Source organism: Tupaia chinensis, unplaced genomic scaffold, assembly GCF_000334495.1.
Source record: "Tupaia chinensis unplaced genomic scaffold, TupChi_1.0 Scaffold000018_1, whole genome shotgun sequence".
Lineage (NCBI taxonomy): Eukaryota > Metazoa > Chordata > Mammalia > Scandentia > Tupaiidae > Tupaia > Tupaia belangeri.
This window is the reverse complement of record NW_006159448.1, coordinates 52,811-69,240: the sequence shown is the minus strand read 5'-3', so window position 1 is coordinate 69,240 and position 16,430 is coordinate 52,811. Positions and strand designations below refer to the sequence as shown.

The following is a 16,430-nucleotide window of genomic DNA, read 5'->3' as shown; positions in this document are numbered from 1 at the left end:
GCAATCCCTTCTCCTCCATTCTCCTCTTGGGATCTTGGGCACGCACGCACACGCACCTGGCGTGAGTTTAAGCCACCGGGTCCAGGATGCGAACCGCAGTCAACTACGTGGGAGTCCAGTGACATAGCCATTACGCCAACTGCTGGTCTCTCTTCTTGGGATTTTGAGCATGGACACACATGTGCCCAGTGTGTTTTTCAAGCTGCTTGGGACCGGAATTGTGTAGACGGCCATGTGGGATCTAGCACCTTCACCACCACACTACTGGCTGGGCCTGCCAAATAATTTTGTTTTAAATAAATAAAATGACTAGAAGATTCTACGTGATCTGTGACTAGCATCCTCTTTCTACTGAGTAGTGCTAACTTAGTGTTAAAAAAAGTCAACACCAGAATCAGGAATCGGGTGTCCCGGCTTCTAATGTAGGTCAGCCATTCATTTAACAAAGGTATGTGTTAAATACGTAATGGGTGAGGTAGAGATGGATCCTACCCACCCCTCGGAAAACTTACAAGTCTTTCCATCTTATTATTGAGATTAGTGTAAGCGACAACTTTGAAAAGGGCCAAGCAACTGAAAATACAAAGGATAATATGAGTATAATCTTCAGGCCGAAAGAAAGCGGGCTCTGATGACTTGAGTTCCAGCTATCTGGAATTTCTGCTTTGCCTTGGGTAGGTAGGACACCATACCAGGAGTCCAGTAACTATGACTAACTGTGACCTTGAAATGGCACTGAGGTTCTATCAGAGGGTCAAGTGAGGGGTATGAGGCCTATACAAATCTAAATTTCTTTCTTTTTTTTTTTTTTTGAGAGGTTTTTGCTATAGGATGCGTGTACTCGCCAAAAAGACAGAGAGACAGTGAGATAGAAAGCGAGAAATCCCCCCCCCCCCCAGAGGGATGGCCACACCGCAATCCCTTCTCCTCTGTTCTCCTCTCAGGATCTTGGGCACGCACGCACATGTGCCCAGTGAGTTTTAAGCCACCGGGTCCGGAACGCGAACCGTGGTCGACTACATGGGAGTCCAGCGATATAGCCATTACACTAACTGCTGGTCCCCAATACAAATCTAAATTTCTAGCAAAAGACATTTGAGATGTGAATATCTGAACAGTATATGTCACCGAAAGAACTCTGCAGAGAGAGTTGTGCATATCGACCAGGGTTGCCTTGGTAGTGTAGAAGGAGAGGTTGGGTTTTAGCTAGTGCTGTTGGGAGATCCTGGCAGGAACAGGTCAGGCAGAAAGAGTCAAAGACCATGACCAGTAGTTAGTGTAAGGGCTATGTTGCTGAACTCCCACATAGTCAACCGCGGTTCGAGTCCCGCACTGTGGTAGGCGGTTAGTTAGTCATGAGCGGGCAGCCCTACGAGAAGAAGTGAAGGTTCACCTAGCCCCGGGTGCCAGGAGGGCGAGGCAATTTGCCATCTTCCTTCCTTGGGGCCTGAGGGACACACACAGGGATGATTCTTAGATTTTTCTCTTATCAAAAAGACCCAAGCCAACATTTTGGTCAATACCCTAACCCCCAAGTAAGCGTTTCGGTCAATGCCCTAATTCCCACTAAGTCAGCGCCCTAATTCCCACTAGGACGGTGAATTAATTAGGCAGTCTAATTAAACAAGCTGGCTCACACTGGGCATGGGCAATAAGGTGATCAAATTCCTCATTCCTTACCTGCGAGAGAAGTGTGCAAGCACAGGAGAAAATGCGGATTCTAATTCCAACGAAGGACAGAGGTATATGACAGACCTCCCACAATAAATATTCATGATCACCTCTAGTAATAAAAGTAACAATGAACCAGTATCAAGCGCAGTTGTCACCCGGCAATCTGCCCGCCCAAGAGCCTTTTTGGGTGTACTTTCCTTTCTTTCCTATTAAACCATCTCTTCTACCTACTTCATTCATGGTTGCGGTTTCATTTTGCGCCTAGGGACAGATCTCTAATTTTAGTGATCTGGACCCAAAGAACCAAGGACTTCACAACGCACCTCGACATTCTCCCATCCGTTAACAGGACTTGGTGGCTTAAATTCACGCCGGGCACGTGTGCGTGTGTACCCAAGATCCCGAGAGGAGAATGGAGGAGAAGGGATTACGGTGTGGCCATCTCCCCTCGGGGGTGATTTCTGGTCTTCTGTCTCTCTGTCTATCTCTTTCTGGCGAGCGCACACGCCCTACAGCAAAAACCTCCCTCTCTCTAAAAAAAAAAGAAAGAAATAGTCAAAGACCAGGTGGGAAGCTTGAACCGTGCACAGCTGGTGGGACAGGGCGGCAGCTGTACAGCAGAGGCCTGGTCTGGGAGGAGCTCTTGGTCTGAACCAAGTACCTGGAAGACCAAGGAGTTCCGGGCAGGTGAGCAGCAGCCCTGGTCTCTGAACAGATGGAAGAGCAGAGGAGATGGAGGCCCGCACCCCAAGCTTTACGGCGGGTTTACCAAATGCTTCCCTTAGAACCGTGGGCCCTGGAAGGATTGGCTTGGACTCTGGTTTCCCAGGCAAAGGGAAAAGAGCAGAGGAGGAAGACAAGGGGCTGCACCCCTGCTGCCGGCCAGGCCCTGGGCTGTCCAGACCTCCCTCCCCACAGTGAGCAGTTCCCTTCCCAACTGGGAGGCTATCCCATTAATTTGGCAGGGTTTCCCCAGTGGGAGCAGCTTGCAAAATGATTCATTTAAAAAGTACCTTATACGATACCAAAAAAAAAAATAATTGCTCAAATTGTCCAAATTTCTTTGTGCAGTTCTATAAAACTGGGATGTTAGAAAAAACCATTATGAGAATGTTTTGTTCTTAAGTGAGGGGGAGGGGGCAAAGGAACAAGGCCATTTTCCGACAGCTGTTATTTGTCATTTGCTAATTGTCTTTAAATTTAGGTACACGCTCCATGATGCACTCCAACGAAGGTCAGACCCCATGGCTGAGAACGCCGGGATACACTTGAGGAACTCATTGATTGACTATGACCCAAAGCACGTGTGTCGCTGGATCTGGGTTAGAAATATTTTCTAAATTTATGTGACAAATATTTCCTGGGCTGTGACTATGTGCCAGGGACAGTTCTGGTGAAGAAGACAAAATTCTTGCTCTGAACTGCAGGGGGTGCCTTCAAGTAGATCCAGTCTTAGCGCTGTCCCTGCAGGGCATGTGAAAGCTCTAAACAGAGACAGGATCTACTGCTGTTTTTACAGAGAGAAGAAACCTGAGGTTAGCGGAAAACACGAGGTGTGGGACCAGCAGTTGGCATAATGGCTATGTCACTGGACTCCCATGTAGTCAACCGCTGTTTGAGTCCCAGACCCGGTGGCTTCAACTCACGCCGGGTGCATGTGCGTGCGTGCCCAAGATCCCGAGAGGAGAATGGAGGAGAAGGGATTGCGTCGTGGCCATCCCCCCTGGGGGGTGATTTCTCGCTTTCCGTCTCTCTGTCTCTCTCTGTCTTTCTGGCGAGCGCACGCGCCATATAGCAAAAACCTCTCCAAAAAACAAAACAAAACAAACAAAATGCACAAGGCATTCCTACAGCTGAAGCCCAGGGCTTTGCCCTCCCTATAGAGGAATGAGCAAAGAACAGCTCCAGGCCGTGGCGACCTCCAGCAGTGATGCCGGTCAGCCTGACTCCCACTTTACTTGTCTGTCTTTTCTCAATCCACAGCCCTTCCCCTCGAGGTACCTTACGGCATGTCCCTATAAGAAGTCAGGGGCTTGGATGGCAGGATGAGGGATAGATAACCACGAGGTGGGGGCTGTGTTTAAACCATGGCCAGGAAAGACACCTGAAGAAATGAAGCTCACATTCCAGACAGAAGCACTCAAGCCATGCGATATCTTGGGGAGAAATGCATCGGGCCAGGAGAGCCACAGAAGTGAAGGTGGAGTCATTGACTGTGTTCATTGAAGAGAGTGTTGCCTCTTCACAGAGGGCTGCCTGTGTATTCCTTAGAGAAGTAGCTGTGTTGAGAGCTTTCCAAAAAAGTAGAAATTTTCAAGATGCGCGGTGAAAGGTGGGAAGAGCGCTTTGGGGAGCAGAGGGAAGGGCCAAGGGAAAGATGAGGTGAGATCGTCCAGTGACCTTATGATCATCTCAGTGCTCCGAGCCCACCAAGGTTTCCTGGTCGCATGACCATAAAAGCACTCACGGGGCTGGAAGATGGCGCAGTGGTGAAGGAGCGGGACTCCCACATGGCTGACGGTTCAGGTCCCAGACCTGGTGGCTTGCTGTCTCTCTCTGATCAAATTTAAAAATTAAATAAATAAATAAAATTAAGTAATAATTCCTTTAAAAAAAAAATCAAAAAGGCATTCTTAGAGCGTGTCTACACCAGAGTTTCTTAGCCTTAGCATCGTTGATATTTGGAGCAGATAATTCATTGTTTTGTGTGGGGGTGAGTAGCAGTCACGTGCACTGTAGGAAATTTAGCAGGACTCCTGGTCTCTAACCAGTAGGTAGGGGTAACATTCCTCCCTTTGGAACAAGCCAAAATGTTTCCAGATATGGCCACATGTCCTCTGGGCAAAATCACTCTTGCTTCGGAACCACTGATCTATACGTTGGTAGAACAAATAACTAGAATTTTTTTTTCTTTCTTTCTTTCTTTTTCTTTCTTTCTTTCTTTTTTTTTTTTTTTTTAAAGAATCATTGTATTTAACTTTCTTTTTAAATTTTAATTTGACCAGTGAGAGACAGAGTGAGGTGGGTGGTCAGAAAGCAAGCTGTCAGGTCCGGGACTTGAACCACAGTTGACCATGTGGTAATCCAGTTCCCCTAGCCGCCATCCCACCTGCCAGCCCCATCTAGAATTTCTTTACTGCAAAAATGTCATACTGGAAAAATTGAGAGGGAGCTAAGTGTATAAAACAATAATTTGTCAAGTGCTTTTCTTTTAAAAAATTTTTAAAGAATTGTTTTATTTAACTTTATCCATTTATTTATTTATATATTTTAATTTGACCAGAGAGGGACAGAGTGAGAGAGAGAGAGAGAGAAAGTGAGAAAGCAAACTCTCTGGTTCAGGACTCAAACCACAGTCAGTCATATGGGAGTCCAGCGCCCTTAACCACCACACCACCTGCCGGCCCCAATTTTGCAAGTGCTTTTCGTGCATCAGTTTAGGTTGTCCTCACCCCAATCTGATGAAGGCGCTGTTGTGAGTCCTATATTATGTATGAGAAAACGAAGGTTTCTGGAGATTGAGTGATTGATCTGCAGTCATACAGCTAGTAACAACTGAGCCAGGGTTCAAATCCAGCTTCGTCTGACTCTAAAAGTCATCCTTGATGCCAGCCCGGCACTGTCCAAGATGGAACACGTTAGCCATATGTGGCTATTAAAACCTCGGCTAGGGGGAACCAGCAGTTAGCGTAATGGCTATGTCGCTGAACTCCCACGTAGTCAACTGGACCAGTCGCGTCCCAGACCCAGTGGCTTAAAACTCACGCCGGGTGCATGTGCGTGCGGGCCCAAAATCCTGAGAGGAGAATGGAGGAGAAGGGATTGTGGCGTGGCCATTCCCCTAGGGGGTGATTTCTCGCTTTCTGTCTCTCTGTCTCTCTCTGTCTGTCTGGCGAGTGCACGCGCCCTATAGCAAAAACTTCTCCAAAAAAAAAATAAATAAATAAAAAAAAAATAAAACCTTGGTTAATAGGGACCAGCAGGTGGCCTCATGGCTATGTCGCTGGACTCCCACATGATCGATTGCAGTTACAGTCCCTCAGTGGCTTGAAACTCACACCAGGTGTGTGTGCATGCGTGCCCAAATCCTGAGAGGAGAATGGAGGAGGAGGGATAGTGGCATGGCCATCCCCCCTGGGGGATGATTTCCCACTGTCTCTCTCTCAGGCAAGTGCACTTGTCTTATAGCAAAAATCTCTCTAAACATTTTTTTTAAAAGCTTAAGTTAATAGAAATGAAATAAAATGCAAAATTCAGATATACAAGCCACATTTTAATGGTTCCACAGTGACATGTGACCAGAGACTCACATACTGGGCAGCGCAGAGAGGGCCGATTCACCTTCAGGAAAGTTCTGTTCTACGACCCTGTTCTAGTCCGACTAGTGCAGCAGAAATGGAGGCATGAGGGAAGTGAGTAGATACAGCGCTGAGTCTCCACCTCCGGCTTTCCTCGAGTGTCAGAACTCCATCTAGCTCCCTTGTCCTTAGCTCACCACCCGCCCCACGGGTCCTCTCTGTCCCCAACTCCTTACTGTCGCCCTCGTAGGTGAGCTTCTGCTTGGCCTCTGCTCTGTTCAGAGAAGGCAGACACCCCTGCTGCCTCTGTCATGGAGTATCTGTAATCCAGACTCCCCACGGGCTGGGGCTGCCTGACACCGTCTGCTAGCCATGGGCAGCCTTTCTGCGGGAAGTGCTTGGGGGAGGTGGGCCTGATTTTGGAATTACGAGGAATTTTGCTTTTGTTTGCAAAAAAGGTTCTTAGAACAAGAGATAAGGCCGGCTGGAAGTCTTCAGGAAGCTATTTTTAGTCCTGAGCAGGCAGACCACGGAGCCCTGAGCTCGCCAAAGGCTTCTTGCTTGTGTGAGCATGAAAAAGCCAGGAAGAAAAGACACAGCCTTCTCAAGTCCAAACAGAGAACTGACGTCAGAAGTATTTGTTTTTCTTAATAACTTTTTTTTGGAGAGTTTTTTTTTTGCTGTAGGGTGCGTGTTCTCGCCAGACAGAGAGAGACAGAGAGACAGAAAGTGAGAAATCACCCCCCAGGGGGGATGGCCACGCTGCAATCCCTTCTCCTCTATTCTCCTCTCAGGATCTTGGGCATGCACGCACATGCGCCCGTTATGAGTTTTAAGCCACCTGGTCCGGGACTCGAACCACGGTCGACTACATGGGAGTCCAGCGACATAGCCATTACGCTAACTGCTGGTCCCGTAATTTTTTTTTTAACCAAAACCAGCACCAACAAACCAGGCATTTTTCCCAAATGAGGGCTGATTGGTTCTACAGCCCTGCAGACGGTGTGCTTGCCATGGCCCGTCCAGCGTGGGGGACGGCTGCAAAGCTGCCCACGGCGTCTCAGTCACTGCCCATTCTGGGATGAGTGAGGTTCCAAGGAAGGGATGGGGCAGCACCACAAGTTCCAGACCGGCATCTCCATTTTGATTATATTTTCTTTCACTTGCCTTCAAGTTCTGTGTGTTACTTTTCCCCTTTTTGAGCCATATTTCAGTCTTTTTCAGGAAAGAGGGTAGTTGGGAAAATCCACAGTACAGTTCTGCCTTGCCCTTTAACAGACTTACAGAGCCTGGCAGGGTCCACAGAGAAAAGGCTGGGCAAATTTAAACACGTACAGAGAGGGCACAAGACAGACCTAAAAACCACACCCCAGCCTCGTGTTAGGCGGGGTTCATGTTCTCCATCCTCCCCTGTCCCTTTCCTGTCTTTCTGTCCCCCCTGCATCATTAAGTTTTAACTCCACTGTAGGTGTTTGCAAGGACCAGACCTGAGGTCACACACGGGAGCTCGGGGCTCAGGGCTTAGCAGGTGCCTGGGGCCAGCACCAGCGCCCACTGCCTCTGCCCGAGAGACCTCGAGAGACGCGGGGGGAAGCCGCAGCCCAGGCCCGCCCCTTCCCCACTTCCCCACCACAGGCAGTCAGGTCTAGGCAGCCCGCTGGGCATCTCTGAATTTTATCTGCCTCTCCGGATCGGAGCCAAAGTGGGGCAGGATGAGTCACACCCGTGGGTGACGGCGCGAAGGGTCACAGAGCTGTCCGCTTGCAGTGTCAGCACACGCCCTTCCTGCAGCCCCCGCCTGCGCGCCCCCGCCTGCGCATTTCCTTCTCGCTTGTTCTCTTCCCTTCTCATTCAATCCTTGCAGGTTACCAAACTCTGTTTCCCAGTCTACTTATTTACTCATTAGCTACAGTAAACGCTTCTCCCCCATTCATGATAGAGCATGTTTGCGTGCAAGAGAGAGAGAGACATGAGAGATAGAGAGAAAGAGTGGGAGGGAGGGATGAGCACCTTCTGCAGGGCCTGGTCCCACGATGGTCCTGTGTCCGTCAGCCCTACACGCCATCAGAGTCTGGACGCTCAGGCACACACTTGGCGTGTTTCAGGCTGATGGCGCTGGGGTTTCAAACCACCGTCGCCATGTGGGATCTGGCATGCCCCAGGCAGCATGTGACCGCCAAGCCGCGGAGTCGGCCAAGCGGAACTCTTGCTGCGCTTCACTCCACTTACTCGGTTGGTCTCAGAAGACAACATCGACTATTCTCGAATGATACAGTGGACACATATTACAGGCCCATAACAAAACAGCCCATACCTTAGATCTACTTTGAAGTATGAAAACATCTTCAGTATTGCCATGTTTAAAATGTGCTAGTTACAGGGGCCAGCAGTTGGTGTAATGGCTATGTCGCTGGACTCCCGTGTAGTTGACCGCAGTTCGCGTCCTGGACCCGGTGGCTTAAAACTCACGCCGGGCGTGTGTGCGTGCGTGCCCAAGATCCCGAGAGGAGAATGGAGGAGAAGGGATTGTGGCTGAGAATGGAGGAGAAGGGATTGTGGCGTGGCCATCCCCCCTGGGGGGTGACTATATATAACTTCATTATTATTTTCCAGTTTGATCAGAGAGAGACAGAGAAAGGAAAATGGGGCAAGGGACAAAGCAAGCCACCAGGTCCAGGACTCGAACCTTGGTCAGCCATGTGGGAGTCCAGCACCTTAACTGCCACGCCACCTGCTAGTCCCCTATTTTTTAATTTTTTAAGAGAGAACTTTACATTAAAAAAATCTAATTCGGGGGACCAGCAGTTAGCGTAATGGCTATGTCGCTGGACTCCCACGTAGTCGACCGTGGTTCAAGTCCCGGACCCGGTGGCTTAAACTCACGCTGGGCGCGTGTGCGTGCGTGCCCAAGATCCCGAGAGGAGAATGGAGGAGAAGGGATTGCGGCGTGGCCATCCCCCCTGGGGGGTGATTTCTGGCTTTCTGTCTCTATGTCTCTGTCTGTCTGGCGAGCGCATGCGCCCTATAGCAAAAACCTCTCCAAAAAAAAAAAAAAAATCTAATTCGGGACATGAAATAGTCCCTGAAACTATATACCTGTTTTATATCTACAAGTCAGATGCACTTCCTTCTGGAGAGAGGGTGGGTGAACGCGTGCTCGCTGGAGCCAGACTGTCTGAATCCTGGCTCGCTCACCACCTAGCTGTGTCTGTCGCTTTCCCAGCCTGTGCTTTTCATCCATAAACGGGGCGCCATGAGAACAGTACCCACTTCACCGGCTTTCTCTAAGGCAGGGATGAGTGAATACATTCAGGTTAACCTGTTTCATTTCAGAACAGTGCCTGACGTGCGTAAATCAATAAATATCAACTCTGTTAGGGCTTTCATCAGATTTGGAAAAAGATCATTGACCTTAAAAGGTTAATAATCCTTGGTGCAGGGCCAGGAAGTGTCATGGAGGTCAAGTGGCTGGATCCCACATGGCCGACTCCATAGTTCGAGTCCTGGACCTGACAACTTGAAAATCACACAGGGCACATAGGCGTGTGTGCTCTAACTCCTGAGATGAGAATAAAGGACAAGGGATTACAGCATGACTATCCCCCCAGGGGGTGATTTCTCACTTTCCCTCTTTCTTTTGTTTTTGGAGAGGTTTTTGCTATAGGGCGCGTGCGCTTGCCAGACAGACAGACAGAGACAGAAAGCGAGAAATCACCCCCTGGGGGGATGGTCACACTGCAATCCCTTCTCCTCCATTCTCCTCTTGGGATCTTAGGCACGCACACACATGCACCCGGTGTGAGTTTTAAGCCACCGGGTCCAGGACTCGAACCGGGTCCAGGACTCGAACCACGGTCGACTACATGGGAGTCCAGCAACATAGCCATTACGCTAACTGCTGGTCCCTCCACTGGGATTTTTATTGTGATTTCCTGCCGCCAGGCCTGCCTTCCACAATCATAACTATCTCAGGAAGGGGAACACCTGCCATACCTCTTTTATTCAAGCTGAGAGCTAGGGGTCGGTCTCGATTCCTCTCTCCTTCACCTGCCTCCCTGTCCCCAACCCTCATCCCAGGGGCAAATCCTATTGATTCTTGCTATGTCTAAACCATAGCTTGGGCACATCCTCTTCTTCATAGCCAGCAGCACCCTACTCCACCATCTTTCATTGAGGCTCGTTCTCCTGCACCTCTCCCTGTCGGAGTCAGTGAGATTTTCCAAAAATACAAATCAATTTGAGACGTTCTTCTCCTTAAAGCCCTTCAATGTGGACTTGACAGTACAACACTGCTCTGTCTGAGGGAATCCTGCATGGGAAGGTTCCCAGTTCAAATCCGGAGAACTTTCTGAGTATGCCAGGCACCCGCATGCCTATGATCTGGGGCTGGATGAAGACTGGGTGTGGTCTCTCTCTCTAAAAGTAAATAAACTTAAAAACAAAACAAGGGACCAACAGATGGCGTAATGGTTACGTAGCTGGACTCCCACCTAGTCAACCATGGTTCGAGTCCTGAACAAGGTGGCTTGAACTCATGCCAGGCATGTGTGCGTGCGTGCTCAAGATCCCAAGAGGAGAATGGAGGAGAAGGGATTGCGGTGTGGCCATCCCCCTAGGTGATTTCTCACTTTCTGTCTCTCTGTCACTCTCTCTCTTTCTGGAAAGCACACATGCACTATAGCCAAAAAAAAAAAAAAAATCCCTAAAACAAACAAAACAAAACAAAAAAACCCTTCGATAGCATTCCATTGCTCTCAAAAGCAGACCTAGGTTTGTCATGGTTAACAAGGGCCTACGTGAAGCTGGCTGCTGTCTTCCTTTAACTTTATCTCGTTTTACTCTCTTCCTTTCTTTATTATTTTTAAGAGTTTATTTAACTTTATTTATTTGTTTAAATTTGAGGAGAGAGAGAGAGAAAGACAGAGAGAGAGAGAGAAAGAAGAAAGTGAGAAGGCAAGTTGCCAGGTCCAGGACTTGAACCGTGGTCAGCCATGCGGGAGGGAGTCCAGCGCCCTTAACCACCACTCCACCTGCTGGCCCCAACTCTTCTCCTTTCTTTCCACCAGTCACTTTGAACTTCTCTCTTCCTAGACGATGCTAAATTCACTCCTGGATTGAGACCTTTGCATTGGTTGCTCCCTGGGCCTGGACTCCTCCTCTCCAGGCACCTGCATGACTGTGACCTTGTCATTTTGGTGTCATACGAATGTCACTTTCTCAGAGATTCCTTCCCTGAATTCCCAATCCAAGAGCCCTCGAACTGCAGTTGGCCATGTGAGAGTCCAGCAGCCCTAACCACCACACCACCTGCTGCCTCTGTGCCTCAAAATATTTTAATGATACTATAGCAGCTAAAGAGAACTCGATCCTGGGGCCAGAAAGTAGCATAGTGGTTAAGGTATTGGACTTCCATATGGCTGACTGCAGTTCAACTCCCAGACCTGGTGACTTGAAAATCATGCTGGGCATGTGTGTGTATGTGCCCAAAATCCGGAGAGGAGAATGGAGGAGAAGGGATTGCAGTGTGGCTATCAGCCCCAGGGTGAGGGGTGACGTCTCACTTTCACTTTCACGTTCTGTCTCTCTCTGGTGAGCACATGCACCCTATGGCAAAACCAAAACCAAAACAAAAACAAAAACAAACCCTAAAAACTAAAACCTTTTCGGTCTATAGGGGCATTTTATTTCGTTTTTAGAAAGATTTTGGCCATAGGACACATGTGCTTGCCAGAGAGAGACAGAAAGAGGGAAAGTGAGAGATCATCTCTGGGGGGGATGGCCACAGTGCAATCATTTCTCCTCCATTCTCTGCTTGGGCTTTTTGGGCTCGCATGCACACGTGCCTGGCATGATGTTCAAGCCTCTTGGTCTAGGACTTACACTGTGGTCGACTATGTGAGAATCTAGTGGCTTAACCATCATACCACCTGCTGGCCCCTTGTCTTAAAATGGAAATGGGTCTAAAATTCCAGCAGAAAGGATCCTGCCCACCCAAGGGGATGATGATAAGTAACCATGCTGACTTGAGGACACAGCAGTTGAGCTAGAAAGCGGGACTGGTGTTGACTCTAAAAACGTAATTTATGGTGTACCCAGTGCCCAGTCAAGATGACTAATAATTCTGAGACTATAATTACCCACCTGTAGGCTTTATTCTTTTTTCCTCCAACTTCCTACTTTTCTGTATTTTTTTTTTTACAAATGTTTAATAATGAACATTGCTCTCCTTTTATAATAAAAAAAATTCAATTAACTTAATTAGAAAAAAATTACCCACCAGGTGACAGGAGGTTTCTCATTAATTCACCATCAGGCCTCGCTGTCTGGCCCCCCGTCCCTGACCACCAAGGAATAGTCGCTTGTGTGCTCTCAAAGGCTGATTCCTGGTGCAGGTTGCAGGGTGTGGCGGGGAAGGGAGTGAAGGAAAGAGAAAAAGGGGAAGGGCTGTTTCCCAGAGCACCATCCGGGAAAGAGAGCCAAGCAGCTCCCATGGTGTGGAAGCCATTATGTTATTGCGTGGCTTTTGGTGATTCCAAGGCGAGGGAGGAGGGACGGAAGGCAATGATCTACAGGTGGGGGAGGGTCTCTGAGTGTCGGGTTTGGTCACCCAAACCCTGTCTATAGGGTGGCCTTACATCTGGAAATCTGGGTTGGAGCAGACTGGAGCCTGGAAGAGAATGGGCTAGACATAGACTCCCTTCCTCCACGCCATGTGGGTCCCGCTAGTATGCTGGGAATGGAGAAGCCAACCCAGACTCTTCGCGACTGTGAAAGTTCTCCGAATCAAAATGGCGTCACTTGTGTCAACTGGCATCAAACCTTGACTCCAGTGAGCTGGGCAAGGCATGGAAGAGCCTGACAGTAAGAGCTGTTATTCAGAACATGCTACCAGACCATGACCTTGCCCCAAGACCACTGTGTTGGACACAGAGACAGCTTCTCCAGGGACAACTGCCCGGGGAATGCCTGTCCAGACCTTGTTCCTGATCACGTAGCCAAAGGTCATTGTCCCAAAACACTGGTGCAACTTCCTCCCTCTCTTCCACTCCCACGTGTGGTTTCGGCCTCTGAAACCTGCTTGAGGACTGTGAGACCTTGATGTGCCTGCTTGGAGCCACCGGAAAAGCTCATCTGGGCTGCACGTCAGGTCCACACCTCAAACTTGTACCCTGAAATGGGCTGGACGGGTAGTGCAGTGGTTATAGTCTGGGCTCTGGAAGCCAGAGTCCACATGGTCAACTCTGCTTCAAATCTTGGCCCTGGTGGCTTGAAAAACATGCCAGGGCCAGTACAATGGAGAAATGGAAGAGAAGTGATTGTGGTATGACCAAGCCCTAATGGGGGGGAGGGCTTTCTCTTTCTCTGTCTCCTCTCTTCCCCCAACTCTGGTGAGTACATGGCTCAAATAGACTTTTTTTTTTTTTTTTGATTGTGGCACTAGAATTTATTAAGATGTGCTTTAATCCAGACGCTGGGGCTTCCCCATGGTGCTCTTGTATAAAGCCCGGATGTTCTGCCAACTCTTCTTGAGTCATGACACCAGGAAGATAACAGCCAAGTGGGTATTGTACACAAGCTCATCGTCGGTCATCTTCACATGGCCAACGGCCACAGCTAGACCCAGCACCTTCTTCATCTGGAACTTGATTGTGGACTGCACCTCATCGACTTTGGCCACCATGTTCTCATTGTGTGTCAGCAGGGAAGGGAATTTGCCGGCCTTATTTAGACCCGGGCCCAGGATTCGAGGTACCTGCTTGATCAGGGACTCTGAGGCCAAAAAAGGCATCATACTTCTTGGCCAGCTTCTTATTCTTGTTGAGTTTCTTCAGCGCCTCAATGTCCATGTGAGGCATAGCCACAGCCTTGGCCTCGTCGCAGTGCTGCTGGTCCCCCCAGGACACACATGGAAAACTTGGGGCGGGGAGTAGACTTAAGCCTGACGGTGCCCGAGAAGCGCTTGTCCTTCTGAGGGTCAGAGTTCTTCAAGCTGATCTGCAGCTCTACTGTTTCCAGAAACTTCCGGCGCTTGTGCTGGTTCCCGTGCAGGACTTCCCGCACCACCTCGTACAGAGTGTCGCGAGAGACTTTGCTGCTCATGGTGCTTCATGCTGCGAAACCCGGAAAAGAGCAAATAGACTTCTTTTTCTTCACATATGTTGACTCAGTTTACCCTTTTAGGTTGTCACTGCCCAGGGCTGCGTTCTGTCTTCTAGTGAGTTTGCTGGGGGCACTCGATGGATCCGTCAGTGTTGGCACACCCTGGGAGTTTTCAAAACCATCAGCCTTCCATTGGGCTAGGCCCAGTGTTGGTGTTTGGGAGTCCTGAGTAGAAACGGGGAGACCTGGAATGGCTTGCTCATTGTAAATCTGTCTGCTTTGTTGCCGGAGAGAATCCGCGTCATCCTCTGACAATGGAAAATGAACACGCAGCATCTCAGAGACAAAAACTGGATCTGGATTGCCAAAGAATGTCCCCGCTCTGAAAGAGGCACTCAGGCGGTGGCCATAGTGCATGTGTGACAGCTTCGAAATAACCCTCCCATTATTGACCTACTCTGCACTGGGCTGCGGCCAGTTAATTGGAGCCTTTTCCTGTTTCTGGCTCTGGTGTGTCAAGGCAAAATAGAGCCTTTGTTGTACTCTCAGAAGAACTGTGTACACGTTTTGAGTTGGCAAAGCACCGCTCATTCTTCTGGGCCCTTCTGGCTTTTTTAGCCCTCTTGGAATCTGCAAGGAAAACCAGCTGAACCTTCAAACATCAGCTGAACCCTGGCAATCACCGGCACTTTTTGCCTTCATCTGCTCAGATGGCTGTACTGATGATGAACCAAGTTCGTGCCCCGCTGTGGAACAGGTAGGCCTGCCTGCTGGGCCTAGTCTCGGAACCACGAGCCCCAGATCATGCAGCGTTGCAGGCATCCTCATCTGGAAGGCAGCTCTCTCCCCCAGAGAGGGTCCCCTTCATAGTGGAGCAGGGAGGGCTGAAGTAAAGCCATCCATCCCTTGGAAGGCATCCTGACCTCCCCAGGACTGAACTTTCAACCTCTTGAGCTGACAGTTAGTGGTGGATGCACAAATTTTGTTTGCGACTAATTGCAGCCTGTAAATGGAGCATTGTGGCCCCAGAAAAGAGCCTGCAGTGTCTCTCTCCAGGGTCACCCAAGTGGAATCTGGACACAAGAAAGCCTGTCTCCTAATGGGCCTCCTCCTTGAGCCCTTCCCAACCTCTCAGGCCCTGGGCTCGTCTCCCCCATCCAGCAGAGAGCTGGAGGGCACAGCAGGAGGCTCCTCTGCGAAACTTCTCCCGGAATGCCAGGCTATTCATAGCGATGGCCGGCTCCCTCTGGAATTCCGAGACTAACTTCCCAGGGCGAGAGACTATTGTCTCCCCCGCCAGCAGCGGTGGCCTCTCACAGACCCAAGGACACATACACCATCTCAAGGCACAAAATGCTTTGCAAGCCATCCATGGCGTGTTCACCGAGGAAACTGCTGTAAGTTAGAAGAGCAGAAACAGGGACCAGCAGTTAGCGTAAGGGCTATGTCGCTGGACTCCCACGTAGTCGACGTGGTTCAAGTCCCGGACCCGGTGGCTTAACCTCACGCCAGACGAGTGTGTGTGCATGCCCAAGATCCCAAGAGGAGAATGGAGGAGAAGGGCTTGAGGTGTGGCTATCCCCCCTGGGGGGTGATTTCTCGCTTTCTGTCTCTCTGTCTCTCTCTGTCTGTCTGGCCAGCGCACGCGCCCTATAGCAAAAACCTCTCCAAAAAAAGAAAAAAACGAAAAAAAGAAGAAGAAGAAGAACAGAAGCAAGCCAGGGGGGTAGAATCCGATCTCAGCAGACGGACTGTTTATAGTCCATTTTCCAAAGCCAACACGCTTCGAATGGAGACAGAAGCCATCAAGGGCCACTCACGGTGAACCCACATTTCGGTTGCTTGCAGGCAGGGCTAGGTATGCTCTGAGCATCCCTGACAGCACAGCTGGCTCCGCTGTAAGACAAAAGGGGCGACGGAGGGTGACACTCTTTGTCTTCTCTGATGGTTTCATTGGGCTGAGGTGGTAGCTAATATTATCTTGTACCCAGAGACCATGAAAAGAACATAAGGAACTCTGAAAGTGCACAAGATCCCAAGAGGAGAATGGAGGAGAAGGGATTGAGGTGTGGCTATCCCCCCTGGGGGGTGATTTCTCGCTTTCTGTCTCTCTGTCTCTCTCTGTCTGTCTGGCCAGCGCACGCGCCCTATAGCAAAAACCTCTCCAAAAAAAGAAAAAAACGAAAAAAAGAAGAAGAAGAAGAACAGAAGCAAGCCAGGGGGGTAGAATCCGATCTCAGCAGACGGACTGTTTATAGTCCATTTTCCAAAGCCAACACGCTTCGAATGGAGACAGAAGCCATCAAGGGCCACTCACGGTGAACCCACATTTCGGTTGCTTGCAGGCAGGGCTAGGTA

The 16,430-nt window shown here is 49.6% G+C and overlaps 1 pseudogene; it reads right to left on the bottom strand.

Moving 5' to 3' along the window:
* Positions 1-13,431: 13,431 nt before the first annotated feature.
* Positions 13,432-14,082, bottom strand: LOC102487306 (60S ribosomal protein L10a pseudogene; annotated as a pseudogene).
* Between the last annotated feature and the right edge of the window lie 2,348 nt (positions 14,083-16,430).